The sequence below is a fragment of the Mesoplodon bidens genome, assembly GCF_964165515.1.
Source record: "Mesoplodon bidens genome assembly, chromosome: 10".
Taxonomy (NCBI): Eukaryota; Metazoa; Chordata; class Mammalia; order Artiodactyla; family Ziphiidae; genus Mesoplodon; species Mesoplodon bidens.
This window is the reverse complement of record NC_138172.1, coordinates 55,221,517-55,246,591: the sequence shown is the minus strand read 5'-3', so window position 1 is coordinate 55,246,591 and position 25,075 is coordinate 55,221,517. Positions and strand designations below refer to the sequence as shown.

The window sequence follows — 25,075 nt, the reverse complement described above, 5'->3', positions numbered from 1 at the left end:
AATATGACATGTCTTTCTCTGTCTGACTTACTTCACTTAGTATGATCATCTCTAGTGGTATCCATGTTTGTGCAAATGGCATTATTTCATTCATTTATGGCTGAGTAATAATATTCCATTATATATATGTACCACATCTTCTTTATCCATTCATCTGTCGATGGACATTTTGGTTACTTCCATGTTTTGGTTATTGTTAACAGTGCTGCAGTGAACATTGGGGTGCATGTATCTTTTTGAATTATAGTTTTTGTCTTTTCCAGACATTTAATGATAAATCACTGGTTACTTTCTTGCATGTATACTATTATATATCACCTCCTAATTGGATGGCATTACATATTCTCATTTACTTCTATTGTCCATTTATTCGGCTTTCTGGCCACATTGTTGGCAGTTACCTGTCTTCAACCTCAGAGCTGCACCTCACTTTCCTTGGTTCTTTTTTGTTTGTTTGTTTTTTTAAAGATTTAATTTTATTCATTTTTGGCTGTGTTGGGTCTTTGTTGCTGCATGCGGGCTTTCTCTAGTTGTGCCGAGTGGGGGTTACTGTTCGTTGTGGTGTTCGGGCTTCTCTTGTTGTGGACCATGGGCTCTAGGCATGCATGCTTTGGTAGTTGTGGCACATGGGCTCAGTAGTTGTGGCTCACAGGCTCTAGAGCGCAGGCTCAGTAGTTGTGGCTCACGGGCTTAGTTGCCCCACAGCATGTGGGATCTTCCCGGACCAGGGCTCGAACCCATGTCCCCTACATTGGCAAGCGGATTCTTAACCACTGTGCCACCAGGGAAGTCCCTCCTTGATTCTTAAATGTCAGTTCTGGGACAAAGCCACTGGCTCTGCTTTCCCGAATATACTCAGCCCTTACAGTGAATGTAGCAGTTACTTTACCCCAGCTTCTCCTATTTTAGCAGTTTCAATGAAGCTATTTTTTGATGCTGTGCCAAATGTGTATTCATAGATTGCAGCCATGGCTAGGCTGTTGGGAATGATAAATCTGTAAGCTAAGAGGATGGATTGTGCCCATCAGGGCTCTTACTTATGGCTTTTTCTTAGAAACACAAAATGGCTTAAGAAAACTAAGAGTGGAATTGCAAAATTCAACCTATTTTTTGTTTTTTCAGATAGCTACAGTGTTTTAGATACAGAGCTCAGTCACCGATTCAACAAAATCTTAGTAAGTGCTCATTATGTGGCTGGTGCTATGCTAGGTATTGGGGTATCAAAGGGCAGCAGAATAGATATTATGATGTCCTTATGAATCTGTAAGTGTAATGAAGGGAGTGAACTTGAAACCACCAAAAACTGTAGAAGAAAAGTACAGGGTATTGTGAGAGTTGATGTTAAAGGGACTTGATTTAAGCTGCAGAGGATAGGAACCTCGAGGAAAGGCTTTCAGAACAAGGAGACATTTGGGTGATTTGTGTTTCCAGAGCTCCTATGTGGTAAATCACAGCGTGGCTTTTAGGTAAATGTTTGGGCATCTTTGGTATTTTGATCAAGAACCAAGGAACACATGTACTTAATCGGTATCACTTAACATTAGCAAAGTCAAATGGTGAATGTGCCACTTTTCCATAGCCCTGCCTGCCTGGGAAATGCCTTTCCAACATGGAGCTTAAATGTGTAGGAATGTAGCTTTGATGTGGTCGGGGTTAACATGCTGGAATTCTAGAATCGTTCTTCATAGACCAGTTGCTTCCCAGGCCTGGAATCTCACCATTCCTCCCTTGGAAATAGTGCTGGGTCCTATGAGCACAGTTCTCTCAGGGACCTTTGGTCACAGAAAGATTACAGGCCCACTTGTCAAAATACCAAAATTCCAGGATTCTGTGTTTGTAGTTAGTAAAAGAACAGCCTGAAAGAAGAAGTGCTCTTGGTTCACAGAGGGGCCTCTGGGCACTAGTCTTGGCCATTGCAGCCAGAACACCAAGACTTATTCCAGGGCAAAGCATGTGGAGTGGACACCTCATTACCTAGAAATCCTCTGTGGCGAGGACTCTGTACATTTGCCTCCTTTGCTCCCTAACCCAGCTCCCAAGTGTTCTTTTATTCACATATTACATTAAACTATCTTGTGGAACTTAGATGAGTAAAATAAGAAGATAGCGTATATCCTGTTGGCTTTTGTATTCTTAGGAGACTAGATGCAGCCACACCTACATTCCACCCATCAAAGTACAAAGTGCAGCCAGCCAGGTCCCCTCACTGACTGTGACGCATTTCTGACATAATGCATAATTGTCTTCGAGACCTTCCGCATCTGTCGTGATCTTGTTTTTCCTTCAAAACCTGCAGTCCTGAAACAATTTAATGTGAAAATGGACTACAGCTCAGTGGAAAGTCAGCCTGGCCACTACATGGGGCTCTAAGGGTTTCGCAGATATAAAGAACTCTAAGATGAAGGAAGCCAAGTACATCTGTGGTTACAGCCAGTGAGGATGGCGGACAGAAGGGGAGGCCCCATCTATCAGGGTGAGTGGCCACGTGCAGGGCGTTTGTCTGGTTCAAGATTGTCACAAGGGCCATTTGCTCAAGACAGCTGAGTTTAGACTGAGGGTCGCTCTCCTTCTCTGCTTTGCCACACCCCCAACCCCTCCTTTAAATGATCAAATTTGGTCTTTATCAGCCTGCCTAGGCTTTCAAGTGAGTTGTTCAAGCCATGGTTAACTCTCAGCTGAACTAGAAGCAAGTTAAAGCCAGGACCTTGAACCTTAAAAATATTTTTTTCCCCGAATGTCTTCTATGGCACTTGTTGTACTTAACAGGCACCAAGTAAATGTCTGGCTGATGGATTGAGCTCTCTGTGACTGCCGGAGTCCACAAGGCTTTCAGTGAATATCACGGGTTGAATGTTGTTTGTCAGAAAAACAAATGAACAAACAAAAACAAACACGGCTCTGAGGTTCATCTCAAGTTTACTTCCTCTGGGAAGGAAGCCTGTGAGACTCGTCTTCCACTGCTCACCCCACCCATCCCTGGCTCACAGCAGAGGTGTGTCCTTTCTCATCCACATTCCTCGTGATGTCTTAGTGTGGATGCTTGAATCACAGCCACTTGGTACCACTGACACTGTATTGGATGGATTTATTTTCATGTCTCTGATGCCGCATTAGTCAGTGAGCACTTTGGAGACAGAGCTTACGCTTGATCCATCTCTCTAGTCCCAGGACAGTGATTGGAACACAGAAGCAGCCAGATATATAGTTATAAAATCCATACCTGAATAGTAAATAATAAATATGACAGTGATAAACACCTTCATTTACCTGTCTAGCTCAATCTTATTTCTCTAAAAGGGTGTGCCAGGTCCACAAAACAAGGCAGACAGCAATGAAGGGTTTTCAAGACAGGAAATGGAAAATGAAAGTTTGGCTTCTTCTTTTCCTGCTTTCTGAAAAGCCACAGCACAAGTCACGCGAATAAAAGACATAAAGGTCAGTGAATGGATTTATTGGTGGTAAGCATTCCAGCTTCTCAGTGTAATGCGCCAGCATTAGTAGTTGGGCAATATATTTCAATGACTGCTTCTAGCATACAAGTGTATATTTAGAGATGGGAACACAATAGCACTTAAATAATTAATAATAAATAATTAATATATTATTCCAGAGAGATTGCTTCTATTATTTCTGCCGTATTGGTGGACTCCATTTATCTTTTCAAAAGGCTTTATGGGACTTAAGAATCCACCTGCCAATGCAGGGGACATGGGTTTGAGCTCTGGTCTGGGAAGATCCCACATGCCACAGAGCAACTAAGCCAGTGCACCACAACTGCTGAGCCTGCGCTCAACTCCTGAGCCTGTGTGCCACAACTACTGAGCTCACACACCTAGAGCCCGTGCTCCGCAACAAGAGAAGCCACTGCAATGAGAAGCACATGCACCACAATGAAGAGCAGCCCCTGCTCACCGCAACGAGAGAAAGCCTGAGCCCAGCAGTGAAGACCCAATGCAGCCCCAAAACAAACAAACAAACAAATAAATTTATAAAAAAGCAAAAACAAAGGCTCTATGACTTGGGACCAGCATAGAGGGAAATGTGCATTTCCTTTGAAACATTTTTTTTTTCCTGCATATCTAGTGAGACCCCGAGCCTGGAGGCCTTTCAGAAACACACACTCTGTATAGGTTCAGGTATCTATATGGTGAAAATTTTCTTTAATTGGAATACTTTATGTAAAGTCCTCAAAAAGGTGTGTTCAAAGACAGAAAGCCTTGCTATTCAGAGGATTGACTTTTCCAAAGCGACTCATTCATATTATTGACTTTTTAAAGTGAAGATTCCCTAAGTGTTTGTTCAGCCCTGCAGATTCTGAAATCACAGGAAGAGTGCTGTACATATATGCTTTGTGATTTTACTTCTTGAATTCCGTCCTAATTCAGGTCTGGGCATATTTTGGTGGAGTTGACTAGGAGAGAAAGATTTGGTCACTCTGGTTTGCCCTGGGCCATCTGAACAGCTGTGTCAGGAGCAGGTCCTGGAAACACTGGGCTCACTGAATTTTGGATGTCATTCAAGAAGCAGTGTGACTCCATGGCAGGATCTCACTCACTGCCTGTTAACTGTTCCTCTGTGGGTACTCTGGAAGTCAAAATTCAATAGGAAGGCCACTTGAGAAATGCTTTCAATGAACTATACAAGTCAGTCGTCTGAAGAGAAGGCCGGTTCTGATACAGCAATGACATACGTTTCCTCACACCGATGCCAATTACAGGTCATAGGTATATGACAAGAAGGGGACACAGCTGTTGCAATCACAGCTGAATTATAGCGACTGACAGAAAACACACCTGGAAGTGGGTGTTTTCTCTGTGAAAAGCAGAGTGCAGCCTCCCGTGCTCCACAACACCCTTTTCAAGTGTCCTTTCCATGAACTCTCCAGATGCTTTTATTTTCAATCATTATTTTGAATTCACCAACCTAGTGATTGTTTGATTATCTTTTTTTCTTTTTTTTGGCTTCCTTTTGGAGGATGAAATATTTAAGACTCTTTTTTTTTAGATCATGCATTTGCACAACTTTTGAATTCTTTGGAAATAAAATTTCTCTTAATGAAACATCTGAAAACATGAACAGTGAACAAGCAGAGTTCTCCAGAATAATGGTGCTATTGTTAGGTGATTGAATACTTGGGAGATTAATATCATGGTGTACTGGCATGTTGGTTAATTCTAGCCATAATTTAACAGTAAAACCTACTTAGGAAAGCAGGAGGCTGAACAGCTTGTCAGACATACACACACACACACACACACGGAGCTCACACAATGACAGATTAATTACTGTTTATACACAGACAGTGTTGGCCTTATTTTTTTCGTAATCTGTGATTTAGGTAATAATGGCACTGTAATTTTAACTCTCTGTGCAGTTTGAATGTTGCTTAATTGTTTTATTACCATTGTATTTAGTGATACTAATGCAGGGTGCCAGCAGAATTTGGCTCTGTGTCCCTAAGTCTTTATTTACATAAGGCTGGCATTGATTTAGACTCGATAACACAGATCCCATTGCTACTAGATTACTCTCAAATTGTTTGACCAAAGGCTATGGGGACATTTTAGGCCAAGTGAAATAAAATTAAATTTCTGAAGAGTTTTCACATTCTCTAAGCCGGGATTTTCTTTTCTTTACAAGTTTTACAAATTTCCCCAGATGAGACCAAAGTGCCTTTTGCTGCAATTTTGACATGAGTTGTCTGCATGTATTAGCTATAGACTATGAGTACATGGCAGATGACAGTGTACAAAATCTTGCAAAAGGAGAAGAAAACCAGAGCCTCAAATAAAGTTCAAATCTACCTTTTTCAACTAGTCAGCTTTGGCAAAGGCAGAGTTTTGGTAACTGGAAAAGTTACCTTGACTCTTAATAGAAAGTTAATTTCTTGTAGCTCCTAGGTTCAACAAAAATGCATGGAATTTCATGACTTTTGTGTGTGGATGTCATTAAACTGTGTGTTTACGACAGTGATGTGTATAAGAAATCCTTGGGGATCTAGTTAAAATGCAGATTCTGATTCAGTAGGTCTGGAGCTGGGCCTCATGTTCTGCATTTTTAAGAAGCTCAAGGTGATGTGTGTGCCGTGTTCCATAGACTGTACTTTGAACAGCAAGGTCACAAATCAGGAGAATTAAGCATGTGACATCTTTTGTAGGTGAAGAATTAGGCTTCAAAAATATGTACAGGTGTGAGACTATTAACTTAAGGAACTGAGAGTCTAGTAGGGCTTTTATCAAGGGAGAGGAATAAATATTGTTTTACCTCTTTGCCTTTTAGCTAAAGTTTAACCTTTCAAGGAATGCTATGCATACCTTCAGCTATTTTGTTTCTCTACATTAATGTGGCTTCGTACCTGTATAATACAGAAATAGGTATGACAGTGGAAGTGACTTGAGGGTCATAAAAGATCCCATAAATTGGGTTGCTTTTGCTGAGTTTTTATTTTAAAATGAATTTGAGTCGGCCAGCAGTCTGCATGCTACATTGTTGATGTTCTTGAAATTTTCCATCCTTCAGAAAGGAGGGGTGGACCAGAAATCTGCATGTTCTTTGGCTTCTGTGGTGCCAGATCCCCCAGAAGGCTTGTAGCTTGATAAAACGTAAGCTTGGTTAGATAACCACACACAAGACCCATGTGTTACCTGCCGAAAGCCTTGGCTTTTTATACGGCATTACACTTGGAAAACATCATGTGGCATTAACCTAATCTGGAATAACCTAAATGGCTGATCTGAGTACTTGGTGAAATACAGTAACTTTGTAGGACTTGGGTTTTGGGCTTTTCAGTATAGAAAGTACTCTAATAGCTTATGTAATATTTGAGAGATGACTGGAAATAAGAGAAGCATTTACTTCAGCTCTTAGTTTTGTCTCTGTGGTAACACCAGAAGACTTAGTTTTATTTTGACTGTCAACTACTTACTACTGGGATTATTTGAAAACCCTCTTAAGTAGTTTATTTTGTAGGGCATCAGTTTTCTAAGCTACAAGTGTCTTCTCTAGACCTAATGTAAACTGCCTCAAATTGACCAAAGTCTTGTGGAGACAGAACCTTCTATGCAGTATTTGGAAACATGGATGCTCTCTAGATAATGTCATTTTGAGTTGCTGACATTGCCTGTTTTATATTCAAAGACACACACACACACAAACACATACACATACATACACACACACATACACACAGATTCAAGATCCTACTTCAAATTGTGGTGAATTATAGAGACATAGTGAGACAGAACATTACAAATATTTACCTCTTCTAAAAATCAGACTGTGAGTTGGACGTAGTTCATGACGCAATAAAGTTACAGTATATTGACTTCTCATAAATAGCGGGAAGGCATGCCTGGAAACCTGGCCTAATTTAGTCCATCATGTTTCATTAAGGCACTGCTTACTAATCTGTAAAACTTAGACATTTTATTCATAAAGAATGAGGATATTTTAAAATCAATAGTTTGAGAAATATTAGAGAAGCCTGCAACATGAAACATTGGTAAGGTTGTGGAGAAACCACTATTCTGCAGGCGATACACCACTTTGGGAAACAACATGTGTTCTATATGCCTCAGCTGTTCCCCTCCCGAACATCTGCACCAGTGAATATGAAAATATTCATGATAGCTGTGTTCATAGTGTCAAAACTGAAGGGATGTGTATGGATAAACCTAAGTGAAAATAGATAGGAACTGTGATAAACAATTGTGAATTACCTGTTCAAAGGAACACTCTACCCCAGTGAAAATAAAAGAATCCCAGTCCCTTGCACCAGCTTGGTTGAATTGATGACTTAAAATGTGAAATAAATGAGGTGCAGTAAAACATGTAAACTATGATTCATTGAAGTAAAGTTCTAACATGAGTAAAACAACCAATATATATCATATAATATGATAAAACAGTAGAGAAAAACAAGGGGTACTTTATTAGAGAATTCAGGGGAGTGGTTATCTATAGAAGTAAGTGCAGGAAATGGGGTTAGAAAGAGGGAAACAAAGTATTTGACAATTATAAGCGATAATTTATTTCTTCAGCTCTGTGATACATGTTCATCTAAAAAGTTTTTACATCTTTTCCATATGTTATAAATAATCTTTCACATATTCAATACCCATTTATATATAAATACTTATTAATTTATTTATATAAATTAATATATAATTAATATATTTATTTATATAAAGTAATATATAATTTAATATAATAACAGTATATATATAATATTACATAATTCAATGTATAATTTAAATAAACACATTATTTTCAATCTGAATTATTAAAAATTCAGTATGCTGAATTCTAACACAAGCAAAGCAAGACAGGGTTATAAATAAGCTAATATTAAAAAAAAAATCCGTGACTATCCCCAAACTTTTACCTTTTGAGTACAATATAGAAAATGTCAAAAAGCAATGCATATTTTTTTTTTTTTTTTTGCTGTACGCGGGCCTCTCACTGCTGTGGCCTCTCCCGTTGCGGAGCACAGGCTCCGGACACACAGGCTCCGTGGCCATGGCTCGCGGGCCCAGCCGCTCCGCGGCATGTGGGATCCTCCGGGATCGGGGCACGAACCCGTGTCCCCTGCATCGGCAGGCGGACTCTCAACCACTGCGCCACCAGGGAAGCCCAGCAATGCATATTTTAAGTGTTAAAAATGTCTGTTTGCCTTTAAACTGCAGTTTGATAGTAAATACTTTAAAATATTCAGCTACCATAGAATAGGAAATTGAAGCTTCATGGTTTCAAAGATTCCTTTGAGTGTTTGGAAGGCCTGTCCTTTATGTGCAGTGAATGAATTTTCTCAGCATAGCGACAACTTGAAGTAGAAATATTAGCTATTGCTCAAACAAGATTAAATCTTTTCTCTTAGGGACTCCGCTGTAGGGGCTGTAGGAAGAGACCTCTCTATAAGTGCATGTACACAATGACACACATACAAACACACACAGATCTGTATGCTTTCTAGTGTTGCTATATTTTGAGAAGCATGTAATTTCCAGGAGGAAGCAGTGAATGTTAGCTCAAAAGATACGTGTAGGAAAATCAGTTCTAAAATAGGCAGGAGATCCAATGCAGGGGGCACATGTTTGATCCTTGGTCAGGGAACTAAGATCGCACATGCCCCGTGGCACAGCCAAAAAATAAAAAAATGAAAAATAAATAAAATAAAATAGCCAGGAGACACATATATCGGCAGGTGTCAGCCATCCACACCTTTATTCTTTTGAAGTTCCTTAATATGATGACATACCCTGAAATGATGATATACTTGAAATAAAAAAGGCAGTAGAAATGCAGTAAATGAACTGTGACCCTTACATTCCTGAGGACATCCTTTGGTACTTGGTAACATTCACTAAAAATTAGATAATTACTTAATTAATTTAATAGTAATAACAATAATAATAATAATAGTAATAATAAAGGTGCCTTTGTAAGTGTGTACATTGTAAACGACCTAATGAAGATCACTACTTTTACATACTTGCTTGTTTGTGTGTGTGGCTTACACTGTTCTAACAGTACTGAAATAATTTTTATGTTATATACTACATTGATTTTGGCATCGCTTATACTTAATAGTCATATAGAAAGTCTTTGAAAGTGTTAGTGCTGGATAAGGAATTATGTAAGTGGTGTGATATGTGAAACCTATAAACAAGAAAACCTATATGTAGGAAAGGAAATTAACCTACCTAGCAAGAGTTTGTGTGGTGAGATTATGAATAATTTCTGTCTTTCTATTTTTTTCTTCATTTTCCAAATCTGATTTTATGAGATATAGCCCCTCTATAATGGAAAAAATAATCACTTATTAAAATGCCAGTGCTCAAGTGAGGAGTGGGCTGAAGACTGTTAGTAGAATTTCAATCTTATGGGCATGAAATGTGGCTTTTCATTACATTTAATGTTAAGGAAAGTGGAACCAATTACGTTCCCATGGCACATGAAAGTTCATACCATCTAAACACATCAACTTTTACTTTGGTTTACCAGTGGTTAACTTTAAGACAAAGGGGACAAGAGGCCACCTCCTGAGCAGAATATATTACTTCCTCTTTGTGGGTGAATTTCTATTGTGTAACACACATCTGTAAGCAGGGTACAATGAAACCCACACTAATCCAATTGGGAAAAATCATGTAGCTTCAAAAGGAATCCACCTGGCAATAGAATCAGGCTTATTTGCAAGACATAAATATATGTATGTGGGGATACAGAGCATATGTTATAATATTTTCTTCTCCAAACGACTATTTTTATTGCTATAATGAATTTTATGTCAGGGGCCTTAGTTTGTGTTTTGTTTTGTTTTTTTCCAAATTACTATGCTATGATATAGGTAAAAGTCTCTTTACACAATAAAAACCAATATGTTGCTGATAATTTATTAGCACCTCTATTTATATTCTGTTTGTATATTTCTTCTTTATTCAGCCTGTGCCAAATGGTTCTAAACTAAGGCTCTTAGAGACTCGAAAGAAAACAGTAAAATTCCCTCAGAAAATGGATGGATGGGAAGTATTTTTTGCTGCTCCATGTCTGTGTGGCTCCTTTTTATTAGAAATATCATTAACTTCTGCCACCATGCTATTATTTTCTGAATGTTTTATTGAAAAACGCTCTCTAGTAGAAAAGTGCACTAATTGTCAGCGTACAGCTTCTTGGTGTGTTTTCACAAACTGAACATACCCATGTCACCAGCAGCCAACTCACAGAGCAGGATGTGACCAGCACTGTAAACCCACATGCCCCTTCTAGTTACTAACTCCTTCCAAGGATAACCCCCATCCTGATTTGTAATACATAAACTTATATAAATAGAATCTTTTAATATGTGCTTTTCGCTGTCTGCTTCATTTTGCTCATCGTTGGAGATACCTCCACATTGTTGCTTATGGCCATTGTTTGTCATTCGCATCACGGTGTAGTATTTTATTGTCTGAATAAATCCAATGTATTTATCCATTATATTATCATTGGCCATTTGCATTGTCTCCAGTTTGGGGCTGCTGATGAACGTTGTTATAAACCATTTTTAATACAAGGAAGAAGAAACACAGCTTCTTTAGTAGTAATTTCATATGTTGTGGGTCTAACAAAGAAAAGTTTCAAGTTTGTTTTCTTGTAAGCTGATTTTTTACATAGGAATTAATAACCTCATCATTGTCTATTCAACCACTTTTCCTGAACATCTATTCTCTGCTGTCTTCCGTATGATGGCTGGGTGATACAAACAAGGAAGATGGTTTCTGTTCTCAAGTAACTCTCAGTAATAAGCCTGTGCTTACGTGCAGTGGGAACAGAGCTACAAGGAGAAAGCACCAGCCACCCTGGGAGAGGGGATGCTCCTAATTCAGCTAAAAGAACAGATGATTATGGAAATCTTTCTGGAGGAGACACACCGATAGGAGGCAAAGGAAGTTGGGAGTAGAGAGGCAGGGGGAGAGGAAGACAATTCTTGGCTGGCGGAATTGCATTTTAGCAGTGAACATTCTGGAACCTTCCAGGAGTCAGCTTTAGTTGGATTTGGGGGCTCACACTGGGAGATGATGAGATTGGAGACCAGAAAGAGAAACTGAGCTGGCTGTCTTCCCTGACAGATGTAGTAGAAATGAGATATGCAAAACACTGTGGGGCAAAGAAATGTTGAGCGCAAAATTATTCTTGGATTTTTTTACTGAGGTGATACTGCAACCCAGTTGAGTAACATTATACATATAATATAATGGAAGTGAAGAGTTTATTTTGGTGTGAGTAGTGTCTGTAATGGATTATTAAGGCACAAGTAAACACTGGGAGTAATGAGAATAGTTAATCAAGCACAATGCATTTACCAGTAAGTGATTAACTTTGATAAGTTTTTCCTATTTTAATTTGCACCACAGTTTAGAACAGCTGCTTTTATCATTCCTGGAGGAACATTATCACATCATCAGATGTTTACTGTGTTACTACTAGGTGTAGATGGTCTGCACCATGAGTATGTATAAAGCATGGAGTCTCCCCTTCAGTATTATGGGACATGATCTGTGCTTACACACAAAATTCATAGTCATAGGTTTTTCAAGAAAGTATGCAAACAAGACTTTGGTTGTGATAGTATAGATATTATGTTACACTGAGAGCATCTTAAGGGACCTTATAGTGGACATTAGAGACCATATATTCAAGCTTTATTAAATAAGAGTTGATCAGGTAAAAAGAATCTATAAGAAGACATGATAGTCTTCCTGACATGGGGAGCAGCTGAATTTTCCTTGCATTTTCCCTTTAGCCCTGGACCTCCCTAAGTGGAATGGACTAAAAAAGTCTCAGAGACGTGTACCTTGTCATGCAAAACATTTTTCCAGTGGAAAGAAGGGAAAGCACTCAGAGGTGTGTGTACACCTGCAGTGATGGTGGGAAGGGTTAAGACAAATGAACAAGCAGCCACTGATAACTGAATGGAGACAGCACTGCACGCATTTTGCAGTCTACTCACTTTCTTAATTATGTTTTTCAGAATGTATTTATAATATCAGCTTAAATTGTCTGACTATTAAGTAATTGAAAGATTGAACATCACTCCAGCAACTACTGTTTTGGAGAATCAACTGCTATAAGCTTATTACTAAACTGGAATGCTTAACATGCATTCTTTTATTGTCTTCTCACTTACCTGGTGTGATAGTTATATATTTTTACATATAATTTTTAAAATACTGTGACTAATACAGACAATCTATAAAACAAATAATCTTCACAGAGGTAAATGTACTGCATCATTGATTTATGTTATCATGAATTATTTGAATATCCATTGGACAGTGAGCTTTCTGCTATGGTAACACAAGGACTGAATCTTTTGGAGTGATACAGAAGAGCTTTGTCCAATATTTTATATTTATATTGGAAAGTTTATAACTTTCTCAAAATTTTATGTGAAGAGAGTGATGTGTTGACAAAAATGGCTGTGTTCTCATCCACTTGGGTACCTTGTTTTATAAGTTTTGAAATTAAGGATATGAGATTTAAAAGTTGGGCTTGATTTTCATCTTTTCTGCTTCTGGTATGTGTGAGCTTCATGGGACCACTTCTCTCTACATGATATCATTTTGTCTATTTTTCTCACTGCAAGTTCTGATTCTTTTAAATGAAGCAGTGGCATTCTTGTAGTAAAAAAAAGCTTAGAGTAGCTGCTCTACTATACGAAATTCCTCATTGAATATATTATGTCAGTTCTTTTTCTTGAGTGTCTTTGTCAATTTAAAATAACATAATGCCATAAAACATTTTACAACAAAGACTTTACAACTATTTCATATTTTGGCTCTTGAATGGTGTTATAACTCACTCTCTTTTTGAATGAAATGAAGTGAATGTGCTCAGTATAAGATCTAAAACGTGATATATCACTGTCAGTAGGACATGCACTTTGTCACATTGCAAAGTGGAAGATATATCTGTGCCTAGATATACTTACTCTTATTGACACTCTGATTGTCTTCTCTGATTTCACAACCTTTAGCCCATTCTTGTACAACTGTGACTCTAGTGTGAACCATATTCATAATGCAAAAATAACTTTGCATCAGAATTTACATTCTGATGTTGGGGATGTGATATATGGTATTCACTCATTTATTCATTCATCCAACAAACAATTATTGAGTGAGCCCTGCATGTAAGTCTAGGGGTATAAAATAAATAACACCTACGCCCTACTCTTGAAGAACTCATCTTCAGTATTAGGATGGTCAAAGGTATAGTACAGCACAGTACAATGCAGTATTGATAAAGTATTGCATTTTTGTCATTGACACAATTGATGATACAATGCTCTTTCTAATAGAGATATGCTCAATGCCATGTTGAATCATAACCAGAACTGAAATGAGCTACTTGGGGAAGAGAGAAAAGGCATCAGAGAGAAGATGCCAGATGAGCTGGAGGAGGAAGGGTCGTGACAAAGAAAATCTGGGTGGGAATTAGAAAGAAGCTAAGTAGCCTAAGCGAGGATTGGGAGCTACTACTTTATTAGTAACAACTCCATCACAAAACTTTCCTGAGAACCTGATTTTGTGCTTTGGTACTGAGGGATATCATGGAAACTGAGCATGTGCTCTGAACAGCTGATTCCACTGCTACTAAAACACGGCTCTCAAAATGGTCACATATGCTACATATTTGATGCAGTTTGTTTTTTTAATAGTGTTGAGTCAATAGATGATGTCAGGATTTTCAGAATCTGAGGTTTGATGTCTTCCCCAAATAGCAAATGTCAATTCTGCTGTGAAGCTATGTTTTACATTATGCATACAGTTCACATTAGAGTCACATATGTACTAGAATGGGCTACATGTTGTGAAATCAGAAGCTTCTTTAAGAAAGAAGTTTCTCTAGAAGTGAGTTCTAACAATCTATGATGAATGTCCAGCTATACTATGTCCAGTGACTTTTGGTCATTTTTGTGCCTTTTGGAGCTGAAGTCATCTCCAACATGTACAGAAGACTTACAAATGTTTTTGTGACCCCAGGACTGGCCAGGGGACTGACTTTTACCCAAGTTTATTCATTATGCTTTAAGGACAGTGTGATTATCAAGGAAAGAGTAGGGATTTTGTAGCCAAACGCACCTGAGTTCACATATAAGCAATGTAACTCAATAGCTTTGTCAACTTGGGCAAGTCACTTAAGGTATCTAAGTTTAATTCTTCATCCTTAAAAAATGAGAATAATAATATCAGCTTATTAGGTAGTTGTGAGAATTTGGAATAAAATACCTAATGCACTCTGTGTAGTGACCAGCATATAGCAAGTGCTCAATTAATGATATATACGAATTTATTTGTGTATAAGTGTAGTTCAGTCATTACTAGGTGTTTCTGATGTGGAAAAAGTTGTCAGGTTCATAAAATTTACTTAAAAATCAGAAGATTTTCATAGACATTTATTATTCATCCAACTCTGTCCTGGATATTTCAGGGATGTCCACAGAAGCATAAAGCATTATACGGACCCCTGAAAAATCAAGGTCTGGTTGAAGAGACAATCTCATGGAGAACAAACAAATAATACCATAAAACAGGAAAAAAAAATAATGCTAGATGATTTTATGCAGGCCATGAGCACAAAAGCTATGCAGATTTGGGAGAAAGAGCTGGCAGACAATGTGTCAGAACATGCAATTTGCCCTGGAAGGATCTATGTTATTTAGAATGAGAAGGGGCAGCTGGAGGACATCAGGGCAATGTCACAAACTGGCAGCCATCAAGCTCAGTCTGCCTAGAAGAGTGTTTTCACATTGTTTTATAAAAACTCTAAGACAATCTTGAAAAATTGAGAAATATTGCCTGAAAATCCAGATTTCTTTCAGAAACAATCAGAAGGCCTTGCAACATTTGGATTCCATTCCTTTGTGGTAACAATGGCCAGAGACAGGATGCAGGGCCCCTCCAGCTGGGGCTTGAGTTGTCCAGGTCGTCAGAGTCTCCACCCTGTACACACATTACTACCCAACTAGCTTCTGCCCCAGAGATGTTTTCAGAGAAGGGAGAAAGGGGAAAACAGCGAGTTCAATTTTGTTGCATTTTTGAGATGTTGCATTTTGCATTTTGAGATGACCATTCCATCCAAAGGGAAATATCTGATAATTCTAATTTTTCCAAAGGGAAATAATTAATAACTCTAAATATCCAATAACTCTAATTGGAGATTCCAGACTGAGGTTTGAGGATGAAGGCAGATCTAGAGAAAGAAATATGAGATGGAAACACAAAGAAATGGAAATTCAAAATGTGATAATGAAGGAGATTTCTAATCAATGGTTCTCACAGTGTGGTTCTTGGTTCTAACTTGTGAGCTTGTTAGACATTCACTTTCTTGTACCTCATCCCAAACAATCAAAACTCTGAGGTTGGAGCCCAGAGTTGTAAGAAGCCATCCAGCTGATTCTGATACATGTTCTTTCTGAGAATTAACAGTCTTATGGATATTGTATCACTAAAACAAAAGTGGGCTAAGGATTACACTTGAGGTGCACCCACTTTTAGGAATCTAGAGGAGGAGAAAAGCCAAGTGAAAGAGATAAAGGGATAACTTGTCTGCAAGAAAGGAAGATAAGGACCAGGTTAGTGTTCTGCGTGGAACCCAAGGGAAGAATGTTTCAAAATGAAAGTTTTCCAGGTTAAATGGTAGTGAGAAGTCAAAGATGATGATAACTGATTTTTTTACTTATTAAGAAGTTACTAGTTAATTTTCAGTTATGTTCCAATAATAGAAGTCAGTATTTAGAATGTAATTAGAAATTAAGAAGAAAGAAGTAGAATGAGCAGAGCAATCATTCAAGAATACTCTGTCAAGGAATGAAAGGAGAGAAACTTGATGATAGCCAATGTATAGGAAGAAATGATCTACAAATGTTCAAGGGCAGGCAGAGGGGAAAGAGCCCTGGTGCTGGGGAAAAAAGATTAAGTTTCAGAAAACATAGATGACATATAGGGAAACAAGGGCACAGATGTGGCAGGGATGAATGGGAGTTGGAAGAGAGAAAAGGAGAAGCAATGGCTTCCTTTTTGAGACAGGAGGTTGGCAGGAGGCACTAGAGCTGAGAGGCAGGCCCCATGCTCTGAAGCCAGACAGCCCAGGATTCTGCTTTTGCTACTTCCTAGTCATGTGACCTTGAGAAAGTTACTTCAGGTGTTTCTGTCTCAGTGTTCTTGTCCGTAACACAGCTAGTGACCACATTCAGGGCTTGTTGTGATGACTAACAAGAGCGGATATACATAGAGAGCCTAGAAGAGGGGCTGGCCCATAGAAAGTGTTGTAAAAGTGTCAACTAAATAAAACAAATAGGGATGGACATTAGAGGGGTTTTGAAGGGAGGACCCATGAATCCTGGTAGGATCCTTTGCTTCCGGTAAGAGAAGTATTTAAAATCTCTGAAAGCTAAAATCCACTTACAGAAGACCAGGATTGGGCCCTTGAAGACCGAACAGCCTTGGGGTGGGATACTATTGACAGTCAACCATGCGTGGATGAACTAGGAGTGGACAGCAGTGAGAACCAAGGAGGGCCAGGGTCAAGACGTGGTCCACCAAGTACCATGACTTGTTGGCTGCTGGCTGGGAAAGGGGGAACTTGAGAATGAGTGGGCCTGTGGTAGTAACTGGAGCAGTGGGTACTGGTGGGAGGTCAGAAGGCAGATGCATATGGAAAGGTAGTGGGGGCTGCATGGAAGGGGCTGAACTTTGAGATCAGACTGAGCAAGGAGTTAGGTGTTGCCAGGAGGAGACTGGGTGAGTGGAGGAGAAACTGTGAATTGACTTGGAGTATAAATGAGAGGTCATATGAGTGTCAAAGCATGTGCTTCCTAAGGGGCCTCTGCCAGCACAGAGACTGGCTGTATCAAATAGTCAAGAGATATTGTTGTCCAAGTTATGCATGGACATTTGTATGCTACACGGTAAATGTATAGCTTATGTAAAGCATAAGGCAGGCTTTAGTAAGACAATGGAAGAAATTTCAACGGGTCACCCATTGTACTAGGAAGTTTAGCACACACTATTTTATTTCATCTTTACAGGCACGAAAAAAAGCAGGCCTAGTGATTACACTATACAGATCAGCAAACTGAGGTACCAAGGTTTTGAGTAGTTTGTTTGTTTCACATCCTATGGGTGGTACAGGTCAGATTCAAGTTCATATTTTTTTTAACTTCTTATTTTATATTGGACTGTAGTTGATTAACAAGGTTGTGTTAGTTTCAGGTGTACAGCAAAGTGATTCAGTCATACATATACATGTATCTATTCTTTTTCAAATTCTCAAGTCCATATTTATTGGTTCCAAAGCCTATTCTCTTTCCTCATTAGCACAACAAATATTAAAGGATGTTAAGCATGCTGAAATGTGCTATGATTGGTTGTAGAAAGTACCCAAAAGGATGTGGTTTGCCATCCCATTTGTTTGCATGGAAATCTCTTTCTCGCAAGCTTTCTCTAAGATGACAGGCTATATACCCTAACTGCATAACATAAATACAAAACCTAAAATGTAACCAAGAGTTAGCAAGTTAGTGATTTTTGTTTTGTTTTGTTTCAGAATTTGAAAGTATTCATTTTCAGTCTAGTATATTCATTCCAGCTTTACATCCATTTCTCATTAAAGAACGAGCAAAGACACTAACCAGTTACTAATCATTATTTGCCTGCCAGTTATTTTTTTCATATTAGTACTCTAATTCAATCAAACTAGGAACTAGCAACTAGTTATTTCAGATGAAGGAAGAGAGTTACATAGACATTGCCCATGTGTTTTCTTTGGACTTTCTAAAAAGTCCCTGACAAAAATTTCAAAGCAGCTGTCTTTGAGTTGTAAGTTGTCATTATATGAGGTAGATGAAAAAATATTATTAAGCAAAAACTCTGAAAACATTTGTAGTCCATCTTTTTCAACATAGAATATCATTTGATCAAAAGCAAATGCTGTTTGCAGTTTTGAAAGTAGTTCTCCGTGGCTGTAGAAAGTTCCCTCAGACTGTGAATTTTGCAGATAACAAACCACACATGCTTTGGTGTTTGTATGTCATTCTCTTTCTTGAAGTGGTGGTTCTCATAACACTATCAGCAACATTAGCATCACCTGGGATCTTATTAGAGCTGCAAATCCTTCAGGCCCACCTCTTACCTGCAGAGTCTGTATTTCTGGGAGTTGGGCCCAGCAATCCGTGTGTTTTAATAAGCCCTCCAAGAGATTCTGGGGCACATCAAAGTCTGAGAACCATTGTCTTAGAGTTGGTCAGATTGTAAATGCAGCATGACAGCCCTAGGACCGTGGTGAACCTATTTGTAGCGTGAAAACAGTAATTTACTAAATAGTAATACATCTGTCTAAAAAAGAAAATTTTTTTTAGAATTGTTTTTCTTATCCCTAAGGAGTATAAAAAACATTTCTGATTGTCAAAATGTTACCCCTTCTTTAAACACTTCCTCCTCCTTGAAATTTTCTTCAATTCTCCGAGCTAGAAACTCTTATTTTGTTTTCTTTGGAGTGTGCTAGTCCGAAGTTGTAAATTAAAAAGGACATTTCGGGCTTCCCTGGTGGCGCAGTGGTTAAGAGTCTGCCTGCTGATGCAGGGGGCACGGGTTCGTGCCCCGGTCCGGGAAGATCCCACATGCCGTAGAGCGGCTGGGCCCGTGAGCCATGGCCACTGAGCCTGCGCATCTGGAGCCTGTGCTCCGCAACGGGAGAGGCCACAGCAGTGAGAGGCCCGCGTACTGCAAAAAAATAAAAGGATATTTCGGTTTGTGCAATAAACTTGTGACATTTATTTGGTGTGGATTCAAGAGTATGATTATCTCTGGGGGGATAAAAAGAATGCCCAAACTACTAGGCCAAGAACCAGGTTCTAGAGTATTAGTTGTCTGTTCTGGGTGATACTTATTGGCCTCTGTTGTCACATACACATGTGGGTGACAGAGAACTTGGAGGTGTTAGGTGAGGGCTTGGTGGGACCCACTGCCAAATCACTGTGTCAAGAATTTAAGGAAGTCTCATCTTCATTCCCTTTATCAAAGCTCACCAGACCTTGGATAAGAGGTTATTGTGTTAGTTTGCTAGGGCTGCCATAACCAAGTACCACTTAAGCAACAGAAATTTATTTTCTCACAGTTCTGGAAGCTAGAAATATGAGATGAAGGTGTCAGAAGTGTGATTTCTTCTGAGGCCTCTCTCCTGGCTTGTAAATGGTCATCTCTTCCCTCTGTGCCTTGTGGTCTTTCCTCTCTGCCTTTGTCCTAATTTATAAGGATGTCAGTCGTATTGGATTAGGGCCCATGCATAGGACTTGGTTTTACCTTACCTCTTTATTTTTTTTTTGTATATCCATTCTTGATCAAATTCTTTTCCTACTTAGATTGTTATATAATATTGAGCAGAGTTCCCTGTGCTACTATAAAGTATACCTTACTTCTTTAAAGGATACCTGCCCAAATACGGTTACATTTTGAGGTGTTGGTGTTAAGCCTCAACATATGAAATTTGAGGGGACATAGTTCTGCCCACAATAGTTACTCCTGGCTTTGACCACTTGTTTGTAGAATGAATTTTTTAATGACTCAGAATGTTAATGGGCTGTAGACTTGTTCTCTTGTAGATGGAACCTGGATGATGTGGTCCCTCAAAGAGATAGTCCCACCACATTCCTACTGGATCTCAAAAGCCATAGATGTACCCCATTAGCATCCCCAAGTGCCAAAGAATGAATGAGGCTTCTAGAAGTAGGCAAACAATCACATTGGCTAAAAGGATAATATTCCATCCATTAAATAAATGTAATACCTTTGTTCTTGTCTTGGTATCAGTATAGAAGGCTTGTGAAAAATGAGTTAGGTGGGAGTTGATTGACTGTGGAAACTATTTTCAGTCTCTGCCTATATTACTTGAATTAATATACACAGTGGGTGATTCAGTAAAAGGCTTTAAAAAGAAATTATTTATAGAAAAATCCCACCGAATTGATGTCTTCATAATTGATGAAGAGTAGACCCATAATTGCTCTATTTTCTCCTCACTTTTGGAAAATAAAAGATTCCATTAGTTTAAATGAGGCTTCTATGTGGAATAATCAAGGGTATCCGCAAATGACTCAGATGCTATTTAAGAATAAGAATAAATGTCAGAAAGAATTGACTATTTCTTTAAAAAATTAAATGTAAATATTTTATTGACAAGCTCAGGTAAGCGTATTTTTTAGAGTTGATAGACAACACATGAATTATAAAACTCAGTTGTGAAAACTCAAAATGTAGTAAGTGGGTGGTTATTGTGCATTGGCTTCTGTTTGTGATCACAAAGTCCTCTTAGACTATAAAGACAATGTTATTTGGAACCGGGCTGTGTTTGGAGAATTTATGGGCACTCAGGATAGTTGGTGACTTTGTAGATATGACATGGAATTGTTTATTTTTATATAGAAAAGTGCCCTAGCAGTGCTGTCTTAGGTGCTTCTCATACTGGCTAGAGAAGGCACTGAGCCCAGATGGAAAGAATTATGGTTAAAAAAAAATGTGTTCATTTATTTGTTTCCCCCAAGAAGTTGAAACCCCCCCAGGAAGTTGACTGTGGGTGATATTTTATCTCTTCTAGCTTCAGGAAGTGAAAACATAGAAGAGAGAATTGGGGACCCTGCTGAGGTGTCTACTTCCAGGCATTGTTCAGTAATTGGGTCACATATTTTCCTCTAATATCAGATTTTGCTTTCCACTTGTGGGTGGCATAAAAAAAAAGAAAAAAAGCTTTCTGAACACTTAAGGTCTTGATTTAAACTCCAAAAAGGGGAAGAGTAAATAAATAATATAATGTAAGTTTAGGAATAATTTTACCTGAGAAATATTTTTTTTCTTTAGAATATAAAAAAAAAATCTTTAGTCAGTAGTTTTTACTCTACTTTGACAAGACATAAGAGAAATTTAATACAATTCTTCACAGGTACATTATATGGGTGGTTTTTGTCTTTATGGTGGTTTTAGGTCTTTTCAAAAAAAAAGTCTAAACTTGATTTACCTACATCAGTGGCTGACTTTGCAGGGCAGGGAGGATACAGCACCAGTCATGCAGAAAGTCCCTGTTTGTCATCGTGAGAGTTCAGACATGAACTAGAACCAATGGCCCATTAAATACCTTCTCTTGTTGTTTAAAGCATATTCTAGCTTTGTGAAATAATTGTTAATGCAGAATCTTGTAACTGAGCCAAGGACTGAAATTCCTCTAACTCCAGCCAGAGTAGAGGCTGAATTAACAAGTTGTGTTCTATGGTTTTGTGATTCTGGACCATTGGAAAGTCTCGCCTAGAGAGTAATTAGATATAGGGAAGTCAAGAAACAGCATACTTTGCTTTTTGGCATGTGTGTGTGTGTGTGTGTGTGTGTGTGTGTGATTTTTCCATGTATAGTAGTATTGTAATACTTTCTGAATAATAAAATTATTTTTTTAGGAAAAATGTTGCTTGCTAAAATAGTCACAAATGTTTTCTACAAGAAAACATTTCACTTTTGTGGCTGTAAAAGACTGATAGTCATCTTTTCCATATACTGCATTTTATGAAGAAGAAATCCTTGTAACGGTGATACAGTAGGACAACATGGACACCATAGGTTAAGAGTCCCATTGTGAGACAGAATTCACTATGACATACAGTAAGTTTCAATTTCCTCTTTAAGAGACAGAGCTAAATTTTAATTTAGAAGGTACTTATGGAAAAATTTCAGGAGTGGCTTTAGAAACAAAAGAAGAAGGAGTTTTGTCTTAAGGGTTTATGTGCCTAATGTGAGATGGTTATAAATGTTCTAAATTCTTTTTCTTCCTCTGGTTTTTACTTCTTCCATATTGTATTGATGGGTGCTTTGTGTGGGGAAAAATGTTTCAGCAAATGTTCCCTTTTTTCTCCCTTTTTGTTTTCTTCTCTAAGTTCCATATAATTTTGCAAATGTTTACTTGTCTGAATAGTCCAAACCTAGCAAACATCACTGTAGTTAATGGGTACGTTTATAGGTACCTTTAAACATTGTCTACTGAACACACTGTTCAAATATATTATTGTACTGGTTATTTTCCTAAAAGAGAAACTCTTGGGATGAAATAGAGCTCTAAAGAGAGGCTGTATGTATGTCCTGGGGGTTGGGGAAGGTGGAAGGAGGAAGAATTTTGGGGAGAGTGGGCTTGTATATACAAGGTGTTAAAACCAGTTCAAAGAGCATTTGAAAAGCTAGATATCTGTAGGCAACTTATAAAGGAACATTAGGATAAGAATGTCGGTTTAGATACAAAACTAATTAATGTTGAACATGGCAATAAGCTGTAACTTTAGGGTTATCTTTTCCACTGGACAGAAATTATTTGCATCTCTGCTCAATAAAAATCTACAAGTTAAAAAAGAATGAGGCAACAAACAGTTTGTCATACTAAATAAACCATGAAAAGATTTGAACCTATGGGTAATTGTATGACTAAGTACAGTGAGAATATAGTTAATAAAATCCCAAACATTAAAAATAACAATATAAATGCAAATTATTCTTTTAGCAAATAACGTTACCTTCCAAGTTTCTTAGTGGAAGATTTTGACAGTCTAAGTAGTAGTGTTTTAAGCTGAGATTTGGGCCAGAACCTTAACCCCCTTCCACTTCTTATCTACCTCAGAGAATGCCAAGGACTGGAGACAGTTTTATGTAGCAGATAACAGCAAAAAAGTGATTGTAAGAAAAGCTAATATTAAATGAGCACTTTCTCTATGCCAGCCAGTGTTATCAGCACTCTAGGTGAACCCCACAACCTTATGAGGTAGAGACTGTTATCATCATTTTATAGGTTTACAAGTAGATGTACACAATTTTAAATAAATATCATCTAAATCAATATAAAAATAGATTGATATCATTATAGATGGTGAAATGACACAAAGAGCACATAAGACTTAGTTAATCAAATATACCCTGGCTGAACTGAGATTTGAGCCATGGAAGTTTATTGCCACAGTATATTCTTTTAATGACTACATTGCGTTGCCCTGGAGATCAAATACGTGGATCCCCAAAGATGTGAAGGTTGATTGAGCAAGACGACTTGATATATGTAGCTTTTCTACTTTAGAGGCTGCATGCTATATTAGTTAAGCACTGCACCAAACTCAAAAATCCCATATTCAAGTCCCTACTGGAAGTTTCACAAATTATGTGATTTTGATCAAGTTAATGATCTTTTAGAACATACTTTCTTCATCTGCAAAATAGTAAGAGACACTTTCAACCCTAGCTCTCTTCGATTTCATTTACTGTAGGGTTATCATTGCAATGGTGCAGGAAGGGCAGGGGTACTAAAGATGCAAGTAGCTGAAGCGTCAGGTTTATGCTCCTGAAATCTGCCCAGTTCAGCTTTGGACAGCTCCAGCCGAGTTTGGCTGATTTAAGAAGGGTGGAGCTTATATGTGGGAATCATCTCAGACTCCTTCCACTGATCTCATACAATTATTCCTGTTTCTATTGTGGCCTACCAATAGCTCAGCTCCTACTGGAATGATTTCCAAGGCTGTAGGTGATATTAGTATAATGATAGCTGTTCCATTGGGGAAAAAAAAAGAGGCAAAGGCATTTCTAGCACTATGCTATTTTCAACACTAGAATTTTAATAAATGACCACTCCAAGAATTTAATGCTCCAAAGAATTAATGGTATAGTACAAGGTGATTACAAATGGAAAAGAAACATTGGTGGTAGGGAACCTAGTTCATTAATACACAGAATGTTTAATATTTATCCTATGTTCTTATACTTCCTTAGGAACATAGAATTAAAGGAAAACTTGCCAAATATTTTGTGACCATAGCTGAAATCTTGAACATAAGATGAGTTGTTAATAAACTTGGTATTTAAATTTGCGTTATAACTTCTCCATGTTCTTATGTTGATCTAGAAGCATCTTTCATGGAATCCTAAAAAAGGACAGGGTCTTAGGACTTATCATCTTCTTCAGTCCTATCATTTATACCTCATAAATAGGCTCAACAAAATTATTTCATTCCCCATATTACCCATCTTTGAAAAAAAAAACCTAGACTAGGTCTTCTGCAAGAGATGATAAAATAATTAAAACATTTATGATGTAAATATATAGATATATTATGGTAGAAATTTTATTGTAGAGGAAGCACCATGGATAACCTATATCATTGATTCTTTACAGCAAACCTTTATTTAGCTTCTCCATGGTGTTAGGCATGGAGAATACAAAACTCAGTCCTTATCCTCAATTAACTTACAGTATAACTAATACCTTTTTAGTAGCAAAAAAAAAAGTCCTATTTATCCTACAACCTGCTCGCAACATTTCAACTTAACCCTCTCCCAAGTCATGAAAAGTGATTGCTCCAATTCTCATTTTTACAAATGAGAAAATGGGCTTGGATAAGTCGTGCTGACTGCTCAGGGTTACAACACTAGGTAAGTGCCCAAGCTAGACGCAGGCCCTGATCAGCCTGGCTCCAAGGCCTGTGCATTTTTCCATGAATCCACAGAGTGTGATTTACTTTGAT

General features: G+C 38.1%; 1 protein-coding gene across 12 annotated transcripts in view; it reads left to right on the top strand.

Moving 5' to 3' along the window:
• The window catches only part of RBMS3 (RNA binding motif single stranded interacting protein 3), a gene marked incomplete at its 3' end in the record, with an annotated part of 726,099 nt that overhangs the window by 212,260 nt on the left and 488,764 nt on the right, over window positions 1-25,075 (top strand). The gene's annotated exons all lie outside the window — the stretch shown is intronic.